The 15,621-nt window shown below is 40.3% G+C and overlaps 1 pseudogene across 1 annotated transcript; it reads right to left on the bottom strand.

Moving 5' to 3' along the window:
* Positions 1 to 4,513: 4,513 nt before the first annotated feature.
* Positions 4,514 to 6,745, bottom strand: LOC111245250 (sodium-dependent phosphate transporter 1-B pseudogene; annotated as a pseudogene). Its single transcript, XR_015322579.1, has 2 exons — positions 6,152 to 6,745; positions 4,514 to 6,005 (listed from the first exon to the last, which is right to left on the bottom strand). The product of XR_015322579.1 is annotated as a sodium-dependent phosphate transporter 1-B pseudogene (transcript).
* Positions 6,746 to 15,621: the final 8,876 nt, after the last annotated feature.

Raw genomic sequence — 15,621 nt, 5'->3', positions numbered from 1 at the left:
TGTGGTCTAGCTCATTTGATTACTGTTACCGCTGGCTATCACTGTCATTGTTGTTCCAGGTACAACGAAGTTCTGCTGCTTCTCCGTTCACACCGTCTACAAGATAACTCACTAAGAGTGCGTGGCTTTTGTCCAACTAAAGACATTGTACACAAACCTCGGTGTGGCCCTCGTTTTTGCGAAGTTACCTTCGCCTTCTGGGCATCATCACCAATACGACTACATCGATCAGCAACATAATTAACGCTGTCGATGCGACATGCCGCCGGCGCCAGTAGCGATAAGAAAAAGAAGAACGTCAGAGTAGCGTGTCAGCTGAGCAGTAGACAACGAACGCATTCATCAATATAAAACAATGCTGGTAAAAAAAAAAAAAGCCGATATAGGGCAGTCCAGTTAACCCCTTACAGTTCTTATTTATACCCGTGACGTGCTTATTATTGCTCTTTCTGCCATTGAAAGGGTAAGCATATTGGTCCGCTTATACGAAACGCTATGAAGTTACAACCCAGAAACAGCACCTGTAATAGCTTTTCATTAAGTCGTACGCAGAGAATTTTTCAGACTACGAAAGATTCAGTGACAAAAACAAACACCTTTGGTGTAAAATCATTAGTTGACCATTCATCAATTAAATGCTTTAAGACAGGTGCGCAATGGACATGCTAAGCTTGACCCTGGCAACCCTGGGTGGTAGTAGCATAGACACCTCAACATATCTTCGGATCCTCATCATTGGGTTCGTAATTGCCTTTTGCTTAGCCTTTGGAGTTGGAGCCAACGATGTGTCTAACTCGTTTGGAACGTCGGTGGATGCCAAGGTTTTGATACTCCAAGAGGCCTGTTTCTTTACGACAACTTTCGAGGTGCGTGGGGCGGTGCTGGGACAATGCGTAAAGGTACATTTAACATGAATATTATATATGTTGAAAAAACGAACGCTGGATTGTATATCTCATTGTGTTGTATTGATTATTGCCGCGACAGTGCCAACTTGCTCGGCTTAGGTGCCCCTTCGATTGTCGGAGCGTCGAGTAGCTTCACGATAGTTGCCATGGGCTTAGTCAGTATTCGCTGAAGGGGCCTGCTTAATATATAGTTGGTCACTTGTTACCGGTTAGATATGGCGATAGCTACATCCAACTGGATATGGCTATCGCCATTAGTTTATTTTGTTATCCTGAAGAAGTCACTGAGGAGGGGTTTCATATCCCTACCAGTTTTTATTTTCCATTTCGCTAGTGCATTCAGTATTGTGTTCTTTGATGGGTGGCACGTTCTGAAGTTTAATTGGATCCCTATCTGGGGCAAATTAATTTGCGCTGTCGTCGTGTGGCTGGATTCGCTAAATAATCGGGATTACTCCTACTGTCTTGAAGCAAGGCCACGAATAAGATGGCAAATCGCATCGTAGTAGTAGTAGTAGTAGTAGTAGTAGTTGTTGTTGTTATAGCACTGTCGTAATACAATATCCGACAGTGATCAGAAGTATCACACAAATGTCAGCTATGAGAATAACGGATCATCTAACTCTTCAGATAACAACTCAACTCCGGGAACCATAGGTGCTGTGATTGACAAAGTCGAAATCAATCACCTGCTTTCGGCTCATAGCGGTCCTTGGATCGTTCGCACACGACGAAAATGATATTTCTAACGCTGTCGGTCTACTCAGGTCAGCATGAAGGCACAGTGGCGCAAAGGCCGGATAACGTAGGTATTCTTCTATTTGGGGATCTTCGTTATTATGCGGATTGCGGTGGCATGATTTCGCATGCATTCCTAATGTTGTTGTTTACAATTCTATGAATTTCTTATGCCACCTTTCTTTTTTTCCTTATCAATACGTGAAATGAGACAAGGAATTTAAGGGCACTTGCCTGCCATGTGGCCTTAGTTGTTTCACTGTACCGTACACTACTGCTTCGTTTTTGTCCTGACTATTGCATTATCAAATGAGGTAACGTGTTCAAATTCTGTATTTTGTGTCCATAATCAAACTGACAACTTTGGCAGGAATTGCTCGTATGAAAGCCACATATCAATCGGCGTTGATAAGTTTCTTTTCGTATGAAACTGGGCTGTATTTGTACAGAACAACGTTCGCGAGCATTAACCGCTGTGATAAGGTAGTCAATTACCAAGCATATACCGTTGACTAATTATATATACAGGCTGTTCATCATCGTTAAGTATACTCCAGATGTCTACGTTTGTTCACCTGCTCTCCTGTCCCGCCGATACGATTTACTAAATACTGTGTGTAAGTAATTTAAGGCAATGCTGGTTCATATTTACTAGAATCGTATAGAATATTCTACTCGACAATTGTCTGAGGGTTGTTGGCCTTGCTGTCAGTGTTTCGGTGGAATCAACGTCGTCATCTCTCTCGAACGCTGATTTACCCTAACGTTTACCATAGCCTACGAAGCAAGGGCAAATAGAGAGAGCTATGGTGGCTAGAATCTCTACTCAATTGTCCGTGTCCGAATTAGAATAGGACGCAATAGATTAATGAAAACAATTAAGTGCCGATATGTACATCGAAATTTTGTCTGCTATGACAGTTTATTTTTCGAAGATTCTCCCTTCCCTTAATTGTTTACAGTTTCTCGTACATAACTTGTATCACGAGGCCTCGTGCATGCCCGATCTTACCAAATCAAATTACCTTAACCCGAATACCTTTCTTTACTTGTCAATTCGACTAGCATCAATGAACGGTTTTCGGTATTCGTCGTTCTATATGTGCAGCTGCTATTCGAACGTTTGCATACACAGGTACATTTACATTACAGATTTACGCCTACATTAATTATCGTGCGAACGCATGAACCATTAAATATGGAATAAGATCAGGTGTTGTCAAATATGCATGAGATTATTTGGCAAGAAGCGGTGGCCTATTTATGCGTGGGCGTATGTTGAACACGCCACTTGCGGTAGGTACACTCATTCACTGGAGACAACAAAGGAAATGCACTACGGAGTCCGATCCTCGAGTTTTTAGCTGCAGCAAACGTTGTATTATATCGTCATATATATTGTAGGCAATTCTGCTTTGTTCTGTGTCGATTTGTCGTTTTTATTGTTATTTCTATCAACATTTGTTTGTTCTTACGATCTTGTTGTTATTATGTTGATGCTAACATTATATGACGCATTCTGTTATAAGGCTGAGCCTAGTCTAGGAAGGCTTTTGTCCAATATTTGCTATGAGCATAGCAGACGTTATAATTGATGTCATTGTTATTATATGCATCAATGAAATGCCAGCAGAAAAAGCTGTCAAATTCACTCGATGGAAAACAGCTCCGAGGGCTCCATTAATAAGACCGGGATATTACTATCAACTTTACATATATCCCGTGCACTGCTGTCGCTACCTATTCGTACGTACAGTAAGATAGAAAGCTTCGCTCTCTGTCAGCGCGTTGTTTTTACTTGCGTTCAATGTTATCGCTGCTAGAACAGAACATTCGTTATCTTTGGCATGGATTATTGATGAAGTATTCTCTTTCGACGCTCTTCTACATTTGTCCGTCTTTCAGATGCTACTACAAAACCTGTAATCGTAAATTGAACAAAAGTTCTGCCCCGTTCGGTTTAGATATACCTCAATCTGACGGCCGACACGCCGGCGTTAACCATCCTAATAAACACAGTGGACTAGTAATCACACACGGCTACCATAATGCTAATGCTTTATCAATATTTTTTTTTTTTTTGCGAACGTTATGACGTGGCAATAGCGAATAATTGTAGGCGTTAAACAACGACACATCGTGGTTACGCTTGCTAATCCTATCGAATATTACTTGTCCCCAATATTGCCCAGTTTGCGAAAATGACAAAGTTAAGGTATTCATGGCAATGCTATATAACTAAATGAATTCAAATAGATGCATTGTGTAACTTCGATAGGAGCAATGATGGCCAAAGCTATCAGTTTAATAATGGACGCAAAATAGACAACGATTCGACACTGAACAGGTTACCTCGTTGATAATGCAACAGTCAAGACAGAAACGAAGCAGTGCGGTGTTCACTATGAAGCTGTATGACGAGCTGATGGGTAGCAAAATGCTCCTAATTGGTCCCTTGTTTCATTTTACATACCGAGAAGGAAGAGTAAAGGTGACACAGACTAACAGATTATATTTTTGTTTTTTTTGTAGCTTTTATATTTTGTATTTTTATTAATATTTTTTTTATTTTTTACTTATTTTTTATTTTTTATCTATTTATTTTATTTATTTTTTATTTTTATTTTATTTTTTATTATTTTATTATTTTTTTATTTCTTACTTTTTTAACATTTTTTAGTTGTTTTTATTTTTTTTGTATGTATTTTTGTATTTTTTCATTTTTTTTATTTTTTTACTTTTATTTTTTGTATTTTTTTATTGTTTTTATTGTTTTTTTTTTAATTTTTTATTTATTTTTATTATTTTTCATTTTTTATTTTATTTTTTTTTTTTTTTTATTTATTATTTTTAAAAAAATGCTACCAACAATGCATAAGAGGTCATGCGATCGCCTGCAGAACTGACATGAACCCCGCAGAAAGTCCGGCGGTGATCGGCAACGTGAGTATCCAGGCGATTAAGATGCCTTTAAATAGGCCCCAATTAATACCACCTGCCTCTGTGTTAAAGAAGCCAACAAAGACAATCGAGCCCACCTTGCAATGCGTCGTTGAGATTGGAAGCCCAACTTTCGATGCCGCCAAAACTGTAGTCGCTGCTCCAACTTCAATCGAGAAGCCGTTCGAAGCCGAAATCTTCGTGAGGTTTTCTCCAACTGTCTGGATGACTTTCTGACCGTATACCCACAGGCCGACGCAAATGCCTATGCCTCCAAATAACAGAAGACCCAAGGGTGTCTCAGTTTTTTGCGCCACTGAACCTTCATGGTAAATCAGCCATAGTGACACGAGTGGGCCGATAGCGTTGGAGACGTCATTTCCTCCGTGCGCGAACGATCCAAAGATAGCTGTGAGAATTTGTAGAGCCGAAAACAGATGGTTTATTTCGAATCTGTTAATCACGCTGCTCAATGGCCCTACGGTACGAATCCTCGAAGTCGGGTTCTGTTCTGCAGAGTTAGATAACTCTGTATTCTCATAGCTGACATTGATGTGACACTCTCGGTTACTGTCGGATGCTGTATTGGTACTCGAGTCAACGATGTGATTCGTTTTCTCATTCATGGTTTTGGTATTTATCTCAGCCTTAAGGCGGGGCACGAGGAAGATCCACACGCAGAGAGCGCAAGCCAACCCGATCAAGGCAGAGATAATGAATCCGCCCCAGATCGGTATCACGTCAAATCTTAAAACGTGCGGCCCATCAAGGAACACACTGAACGCATTAACAAATAATGTGCCGAAATAGAAAAACGGTAAGGATATAAGACCGTTCTTAACTGGATTTTTCGCCTGAATGATCAACTTCAGGATCACGAGGTAGACTAACGCCGACAGCATGCCACTGGTAACAGGTGACACAAACCACGACATGGCTATCTTAAGCAGGCCCTTCCAGTGAATACTGGATAAACCCCTGGCAACTATCGTGAAGCCGGACATCGCTCCGACAATCGAATGAGTGCCTGAGATGGGTAAAGCAAGCACTGTTGCGACAATATTCCATGCAGCAGAAGCAAGCAGGGCAGATAGACAACCAAGCATTAAAGTTTTTTCGTCATCTTTGTATATATCCACGTTGAATATGTCTTTACGCACCGTTTCAGATACCTTGTAGCCTATAAGCATTGCCCCAAGCACCTCAAAAATTGTCGCAAGGAAACAAGCCTGTCGGAGTGTTAAAACCTTGGCACCCACCGACGTTCCAAACGAGTTAGCAACATCGTTGGCCCCAACTCCGAAGGCCAAGCAGAAAGCGATTACGAATCCAACGATGAGGATCCAAAGATATGATGAGGTATCTGTGCTGCTACCATCCAGGGGTGCCAGGGTCGAGCTCAGCAAGTCCATTGCGCACCTGTTTTAAAGCAAGCACCTGATTGATAGTCGTCAGCTAATGATTGTTAAAGCTTTTACATTGATCGTGTGTGTGTTCGCCACTGAATTTCTCGTAGCCTATAATGGTTCTTTGAGTACGGAGCTGTTATAATCTGGGTTATTTACCTGGAACTTGAGTGTTACGCACAGGCGGAGTACCTTTTTGTCTACCCTTTCAATGACAGAAAGAGCATGGATGTAAGGCAAGTAAACTGGTCACGATCTGGTGACAGTTAAATATGAAGTGTAGCGGGTTGGTTGAACTGCCCCTTAGCGACTCTTTTTGACCAGAATTTTTTATATTGATGAACGGGTTCTTCGTTTTTCACTCACTCGAGCTCAGGTGACACGCTACTGTGCGGTAGGTCCGTTAAAGCTATATTCGATTGTTTCGTAGTATTTGTTGTGCAGTGGGCGATAACAGCATCCAGTTATCGACAGGTTGTCACTGCACCTGAGCTGTATGTTGCCCTCTGTATTGCTCAATGAGCACTGCGTGCCGTTGAACTATTGACACAGCAACAAGAGCTCAACGTTATAGAAAAGGCGCACGTGCAGTGGCGACGCTTCTGCGTGTATTGGGCTCACGTAGGTCTTATCTGCTTTCTCGCTGTAGGAAGCCTTGTAGTGCACGTAGTGTATGCGTGCACGACGTCCACTGTAAAATGATGTCTGTTCAACTGCGGCCGCTGCCAAATTCTTGGGATCTGTCGGATGTCGGTCGAGGGGTGTCGCTGGGAAACGTGACGTGATGTGATCCGATAGGTGACAACGATTGCGATGGCGGAGGAGGAGCTAATATTGTTAGGTCGACGCTTCTTGATTTTGTCGCTACTGGCAGCGGCATGTCACAGCGACAGCGTTGACTAGACCACTGATCGATTTAGTCATAGTGGTGGTGATGGCCAGAAGGCGAAGGTAACTTCGCAAAGGCGAGGGCCACACTGGCGTCCGTAATAACGACGTTTTTGCCTGGACAGAAGCCACGCACACTTGGTGAGTTATGTTTCGTATACGCTTACCTGCGGTATGGATGGAGAAGTAGCAAAAATTCGTTGTACTTGTAGAAGCGACAATAACAGTAATAGAACAAGCTAGATCACAGCTTACTACTTACTCTAGTAGTTCATAGTAATTGTACCGCTCGCGAAGTCCTTGCAGGCGCTGTTCACCTAACAGGACAGACACGCATATAGAATTATATATAATTGTCGACGTTCGCCATTGAGCAAAGTTGCCCTATCTTGCGATACGGGTAGAAATAACGGGGGCGTTCAAAAGCTTCTTGAATCACGAAGCGAAAGAAGCGCGAAGCGGTACAACAGATACCGAAAATAGCTTGATAAAAACGAACAAGGCCAACGCAGGTGTTGTAGTACGTGCGTTAAACGGGTGGGCGTTGTGTTAGGCAATCATTTAGCTAAGAGTCGATGCTTCGGTTTGAAGCTTCGATGCCACAAATTGAAATTTGGCTAATTTGTCGTGTGGTGGTTGAAGGACGAGGTTTCTTCGCACCGTGAAGCGAAACCGGTTGATGGCCGGAATAGCTGATTATGAGGCCGATATCACTGTTATTAGTACGGTGGCAGACAACGCTGGAGTGCGCGTCAACTCCGCAGGATATAGAAATAAAGCGGGCGAACGGCTGCTAATCATGTACTCACACTAAGAAGGAAGCCAGGCGACGGCCGTGCGGACGGGAACCGCGGCGTTACACTTAAAACACACGGAGAGATGGAAAGGCCGCTTGCTTTTGCCGACGCACTAAATATGCTAGGTTTGGCCAAACCGATGAGTAAAATTGAAGCTGACAGCGATTTGCCGACGATAATGGTAACAGCAGTGCCAGCGACTTGTGCCATTAGGCTACGTTCCACACTGCACCAGATAAAAGCGGCCGGTGGCATACAGACAGACACGCACGCACACACGCATGCATGCATGCATGCATGCACACACACACACGCAGACGTACGAAGGAACAAGACCCCGGCCACAGTTCGAGCAAAACACAAATCAAAATATCTGCACAACAGCCTCAAGCAGTTTTAACATCTGGTTTCTTGAAGGGCTTGCTGCCTGCCGATATCCCCAACGTTTGTTATGGATGGTGGTGACGCTTCGTGCTATAATCGCTATAGTATCAATACTAGCGGCTAGAATATCGAGTGCTTACGCACAGATGAGCGAAGACACCCGACAAAAGCAACCATCACAAGCATGTGCATGATATTCTGGCCTAGGGACACGCGGAGCTCAATTCGGTTCACTGGCCCGTCTGATCGGCTACAGATGCTGTTACACTCAAGCTGATAAAAGGTTTGGACGTTGTTGACCGCGGCGGTTGACAACAACTAGTGGTGGAGCACGAGGCAAGTAGACGTGTCGATGGTGAGGACCGCAGGCACCCGTCCTGCGCAAAAGCTACAACTTACCACCAAAAATCACTCGTTAGTTTGCAAAAGAAACCTAGTTCACAATACGTTCAGCGTTATATGCCTGGTGAGGCTATTGTCTTGCAACTGACAACTTCGAAACGAATTTGTTAGCGAACGGTTTGTCGGGTCATGAGATAAAAGAGCAGTCGAGTGTTTAAGACCACAATGAGAAAAAATACAAAAGAGATTGATTACGACGTTGCTTGCAGGAGTTGGCCTTCTGCCTCCATTCTGGCGCCTTTCGTTGTTCTTTGTTTATAATACAGCAACAGATCAATCACGAGGCGACAGAGAGATAGTGACTCTTTATCCGATTGTAAGCAAAAACGCTACGCGACTGACGAGCCTCAACGTGATGCTGAAAGTATGGGTATCAACTGTCATCGGAGCATGTTTCTGGTCGTCTAGACCGACTTCGTTTTTATTTTACTTGCCTTCTTGTCCAATTTCGTCTTTTTCGCCTCTTTGAAGCAAATCGTGGTTAGCACAGGCATTATTTACCATCGGATCTATGCAACAAACCCGTGCTTGTCAGGCATGTTGGCTATCTGCGTAACGATTCATGTTGGCACCAAGTGAAGATTATAGGCTGCTATAAAGTATACTTAAGTAGACTTCATAAAAAGTTGGCTTTGTCACTCACTAGGTTGAATTATTCAAGAATATGTACTAAACATCTACTGTACCAGGATTCGCAAGGGAGCCATAAGTGTCTTCAGGAAATGAAAAATATTTATCTGAATGTCCTGCCCGTAGAATGACATTTCTTGAAAGTACTAAATCGTGTCCCATCCTTGAAATCAATATAATGGTTATTATATGCATATCTACTGTTATTGAGCAAAATCTCAAGTACAGACGAATTGATTTCAATCGAGTAATAACATTGACTAATGCAACATGGATTTTACCGTGTGTGCTACAAATGGATTTAACAGATCTTTCAATGAATCACAATGAGTACAGTGTAGCGCGAATACCCTTAGCTGAAAAGGACCGCAGTAATGCAGAAAATAATTCTGTGTGACTCAGCACAGTAAGCACATGAGGTTCCCCAGAATCGTTATTAAGAATTGCCCTAAAACAAGGCCGTACGAGTTAGGATTTACATGACGGGTACCCATTAACTAAGCGCTCTAGTTTGCTTGACTTTAGCAAACATTTTACGCCTTATACTGCTTTGGCAAAATATCATGGCTACCCTGTGTTGAGCACAAATAAGAAAAGAACATAAAACACGTAAATAACAGCTTAGTTTTGTACACTACAATTAGTTTCTATTATTTCCCTTCTGCTATATCCATGTTGGCTCTCCTAATTAATTTCTTCTAATTAATGTACGTAATATGTAAGTCGTATTACACCGTTCGGCACTGAGGCCCGTTTTTAGCCTTGGCCTATTTGTTGACGACGATCGAAGGTCAATTCAAAAAGACATGGGCCTAAGCCCGATATGATGTTAGAAGAAAAACCGATCACGTTCTAGTTAGCGATTGTGTCTATGAAGCGTCACAGAAGTTATACTGTTGATTTTTCCTGTTTGTTTTTTGCTAGTAACTTAATTACTTTTTACTTAGTCTTTGCTAGTCTATCCCGTTTTATTATAGAAGGCTTAAAGTTCGATTAGTAACATACGCATGTCAGAACCATCTTAACTCGTTTCGTATCTAGGATTAACACTTTTTATTAATTTTTCAAAAAACGGGAATTTTTGTATGAACTGGGCGTTTAGCCCACATGTGCCGAAATAATGCAGATTTCTTTATCCATGTTGAAAGGACAAAACTTTATTAGGTATAATGATGGTACTCTTTCAGTATAGATAAGAGTAAGATCAGTTAATATACAGGAACTAGTTTGGGAGCAAAACTATTAGATTTATCTTTGTATCCCAGTCAACATTACACAACTTAACATCTGGACACATCATTTCGATGATTTTTTCGAAAGCACTTTTTGTTATTGTTGTTCTCGAAGCCAATGGAAAGTGCAGACGGAAATGGGCAGAGCGCCTTAAATCACTAAAAAGAGATTATAATTATTGTAGAATAGAAAAAGAATCAAAAGCATCCGGCATCTGACTCTGTTTTACTACATACATGAAAGAGACATTTGGAAATCTCGCAAAAATAAGACTCCTAGTATTCTTACTTAAATCATAATTTTTCTGAACGTTATGACATCGTACGTTTTTTTTTTTTTTTTTTTTATTAAATTTACTGCTTCAACTGTTTGATAACGTTGTGTTTGAAATGTGGAACGACATTACGCGCTCAAGGTCGTCGGTAATTACGATAAAAATAAAGTGCGTTCGATTGCTGTTTTCATGCCTGATTTTGTGGAACAAACACACAGTTACCGCACAATTCTGATGCATTCGTTATATGGCCTATGATTGAATTTTATCAAATCTGCAAATTGCCAATAGCGCAGCTTTGAAACATGACCGGGTAAGCTTTATTGCTGTTCGTATATGTGATGAATGGGGTTGTCGAGAAAATCCTAAGATTTTCGTATAAAAAAATACGATTTTGCAATTAATGTGACCCAGGCCAGATATCTTGCTTATAATAGCACAAATATACAAGCTATAAGTTAGGCCATAGTTCATTAATGGAGAGAAAATTGGCTGGAAAATCATGTTCACGAATCACGAATGAACAAAATATGGGGAAGGATTTACCGACGACTTTCCAAATCTTTCGTTATAGTCAGTCGTAATTTAGAATTCAATGCCTTTACCTATAAAAAGGTGACGTTATTTTTTAGTTATCTAGGACTCGCTCGATCTCTCTAACTGTTATGTTCAAGATTTAAAAATAGAGAACACTTCAAACTAGCTTCCGGTAAATACTTTATTGAAGAAAGGGCACACCCAACAATACCCACATACGGTGCATCAATATATAAGTGAGAATGGCCTATTCTGTAAATTCAGATCTCAAAATTAAATGCAGCATAATGCGTAATAGATGGCCTATTCTGTAAATTCAGATCTCAAAATTAAATGCAGCATAATGCGTAATAGATGACCTATTCTCAATGTAAATGAAAAATATGTCGATATACGATTGCGAACTTGATGAATCGTAAATATACAGTGTGATATTTTGGGCCTATGAAAATGTGTTATTATTTTTGACGACGCTACCTGTTTTTAGCGCTCCTACAACGGGTAAAAAGTGCCCGTCTGTTTCTCCAATTGCATTTCAACCTGATTTTTTAAATCTCCCAATAGCAGAGTGGGCCTCATTTTCAATCACGTGTGCCAATTCCACCTCTATTTTCTATAAACTTGATACGCACCAAAGAATTGTTGATGAGAATGCTCCCTAGCACCATCACTATAAAATTTTTATGATACAGGCAAGTAAATATCGGTTGAAGACGGGATCACCACAGAAAAGTAGAGGTCGACTACTAATGGCCGTATCCGTAGCGTTAATTGTGGCGAGCAGTGCGACACCTTTTTGTCGACGAAGCCTTCGGCCTATCCTCACTCATCACTTACCGTCTTCTTCAACGCTTGCTCACACGTGCTAAGAGCTGGCGACACAAGCTGCCGATCGATTCTCTGAAAATTAATCGCGTCTGTAGAAAATTTCCGTTGGCTGAAATGGAAATCGCTCTTTCGACATTTAAATATCGCAAGATTCCACCTACTCTATCTCAAACCCATAAGTTAGCCATACAGGTACAGCTGCTGTCGTAACTATATTCAGATTTAAAGCTGTCTTATATGACTCTGTGTCAAACAACAATAATGCTAAAGTTGAACTTTAGTCTTGTAGGTAGCTGCTCTGGCTGGTTTGAGCTAATAGGTAATTCTAGCCTATTGTGGGCACGAAGACGACCTTGTATAATTATTTTTTTTTTTGTTTTTTGCATCTTTGTTAGCTTATAGAATAATAGGCACAGTACCGTGGCTAAACCGCAAGACATGGTTCTGTTTTTATTTGCTGACACTAGCGGGCTGTATAGATGTACACTTCAGGTCTTAGACAAATGAAGTGCTCGCGGTAAATTTTTGAAGCGAAATTTTTCCTATTATTTTTCATTTTAAAGCAGAGCTTAAATTATTCCGAATCCATGTTGCCGTGCTACACAACTCACCTACGATGATGGTAAAAAGTGCTCAGACTGCGAATATGTGAAACGTATTTGTCCTCTTTCAATTAGTAGTTACGGACAATATGTCTTAATCTGGTAAGTACGCGATTTCAAGTTCTGGAAATTTTCTTTTTTATAACTATTGCTTTCTCGGCTTTGGCCAATACCTCTTGTGAGACAAAACGATACGTTTTTTGACTATTAATCGGCTTGCCCATGAAATCACGCGGTCGAACTATCGCGGACATATCTATAACAACTACCATGTTTTTCTGTAATTACCGTTCAGAATGAAAGCTATATTACCTTTGACAACGGTTTTTTTTTTAATTAAGGATCTTTTATTATTGATTATAATCGTAGTAAATACTGTCGTAGAGCTGAAAATCAGCAAAAAAGAACTGATATTTTCCTCAACGTCAAGGCGTAACGATTTAGCTAATAAATGACGCTGTGTAACATTCTATTTGAAAAACGTTATTATCTAATAAAAAAAAAAATTAGGTATCGTTAGAAATAGCTGAAGTGTTTTCTAAATTGTTAGTGTAATTAGACTTGAAAACATCTAGTTTCAATTGAATTATTTATTATACACACACTGCACAATGATTGACCTGCAGTCGTCTTGTAATTGACATCACGTGCCAAAAACATCACGTTTTTTTTCCATAGTTAGCTGGAACTGTGTCAGTCCAGTGTAAAGGTATGCCAGCAGGACAAACGATACATTCGACTGGGTCTTTATGACAAAATAGTTGTTTTCAAGCGATAGGTCAATAGTGCATGAAATTACAGATAAGTTAAATATTCTTTGGATAACAACAGTTAGATAAATATTGAATTATCGCGGGTCAGCTATCCGCTAAAACGTCGTGATTAAGCGACACGGATCAATGATGTGCTAAGTCATAATTAGGCAAAATCGTTCTCTATACTCTGGTGGAAAAAGAAGTTTATTGTGCGTGCGTGCGTAACTTCGAAACAGCGGCAAAGTAACTTGGCACGTATATATAACACGCCTAACCTCGACGCCACGAGGTTAGCGACGGATTAGTGCAAACCTATTCGTGCTTCTGATATTAAACAGAATAAACTTAGTTCAATTAGCAACGTTTTGTCATTGAAGCGAAAGAAAGTTGTTGGTGGTTATCGAAATGCTACTACTCAATTATTCATTCAATAATCGTAACTTCTTGAGATATCTAGTTAAATTTTATATATATATATATACAAAGCAGCTCTCTGCATTGTTTTAACAGAGCTCTATTAGGTCTTTGAGCTTGTTTAAAACATCTACGTGACTCAAAAAATTGAAAAACCTACTACTTTGCCTATAATCATAATTCATTTGAAGAAACTTGCGCTATTAGGCACTTTAGATAAAACGCAATACGTAATATTTTATAGAAAACATAATATAGTCAAATGTGAGCTGAACTGTTTGAAGAGATTCAATAGCTTATTTTTTCTGATACAGACATATCATTTTTGTACAATAAGTAAATTGGTGCAGAACGTGGGGCAATTGCCTATGCATACTGCTTCTGGAAAGTATGCTTAGCTGATTCTCGGAACATCGTCTCGGTAAAAATTGCTCGCTACATATCGCCTTGTATTATACCTACAATATTAAAATATATCTTTTTTTTTAGTGAGACTAACAAAAACAAGACCTTAGATAGCGATAACCTGCTCTACGCACGACAGCTCTATTATTTTCTGTTACGTGCTTGTATTACGTGCGTCCTCTTCGGCTGGAGTTTAACGTACCTTAGTAGTGCCTTAGAGTAACCGTTAAGTAATTACTAGTATACACTGTAGTTTTCAGTACTTTTTTTTCTCGTACTACCTATTCCACCATTAATCTACACGGAAGAGATATACTGCAGAAAATATTAAATATATTAAATAAAATTAAATAGGAAGTGAAAGGTGGGAAAATTGGCAAATCGAAATCAATCCCAAGATATTAACAAAGACTGTATATAATACTGCACCAAAAAAAAAACGATGTTTCTACATCTGGTTACATTGCTGTTCTTTAACCAAATATCAACCATTACAATTCTAGTTTAAGTAAGCTTCTCATTTAGACGTTTTTCGATTATCACTCTCAAGTATAAATCCAAAATCCCAATCTGATCTATCGTCTCTGATGGCTCTTGACTAGCGGCCAGTCTGGCTATTGATGTCAGATTTTTCGATCATTTTTATTCGTAATAATCCATTCTCCATTATATTTGACTATATGTGCCTACGTCCCTTTGTACTTACCGGTCCGCGGATATGTTTATGCATTCGCATACTATAGGCGTGTCGATTGGTCAACGTTTGTTTATAGCCAGATTAGTCCGACATCTAATAGGTCATCGCCATATGTAAGAAAGAAAAGTAGAAATTATGCTGAACTTTCCAATCAGTCGTTTGTATCGTTTTAGACGCGAGTCGTCACATCTGCGGCCAGTCCACTTAAAAATAGTCACTACCACACCATAGTTAACACGAAACTGAACGACAGAGACAACGCTGACGACGGCGACTCGATAGTGACGACTGAAATGATATAACCCAACCGGATGGTAGCACGAAACAACTGCGACGGCGCCGCCATTGGCGCCCACCGCAAAGCTAATATATACTTATGGTCGTAGAGACTTGGCAGACTAAACAGCGGTTGTCATCCAAGTTGGTGCTCCGTCCTGCCCCACAGGAGGATATGAGTACGTGGTTCGAGTCTCCGTTGTGTTGTCTGGGTTCGTTATTGCTACATTATTTGGGTTTAGCTTCACTTGGGAAAGAATATGAGGACGTATATATATCGAATACGTCGTTGTTAGCTGTCTAACTGGCGCTAGTTGATGGGATCTGTCCACTAAACAGATGAGGTAGCCATTCGATTAGGGAAAACCAGTGCAAGATGTAATAAAAATATTATATATAAGATTCTTAAAAGAACAACTCGACGTCGTGCGTAATAAACATTTAGACTTTTATTAATTTAGTTTTCGCATACATTGTTTTGAGACCCCGTCAAACCTTCTTCTTTTT

Source organism: Varroa destructor, unplaced genomic scaffold (genome assembly GCF_002443255.2).
Source record: "Varroa destructor unplaced genomic scaffold, Vdes_3.0 BEIS01000002.1, whole genome shotgun sequence".
Classification (NCBI taxonomy): domain Eukaryota; kingdom Metazoa; phylum Arthropoda; class Arachnida; order Mesostigmata; family Varroidae; genus Varroa; species Varroa destructor.
Note: the sequence above shows the minus strand (reverse complement) of the source record. Positions and strands in the feature narration are given on the sequence as shown.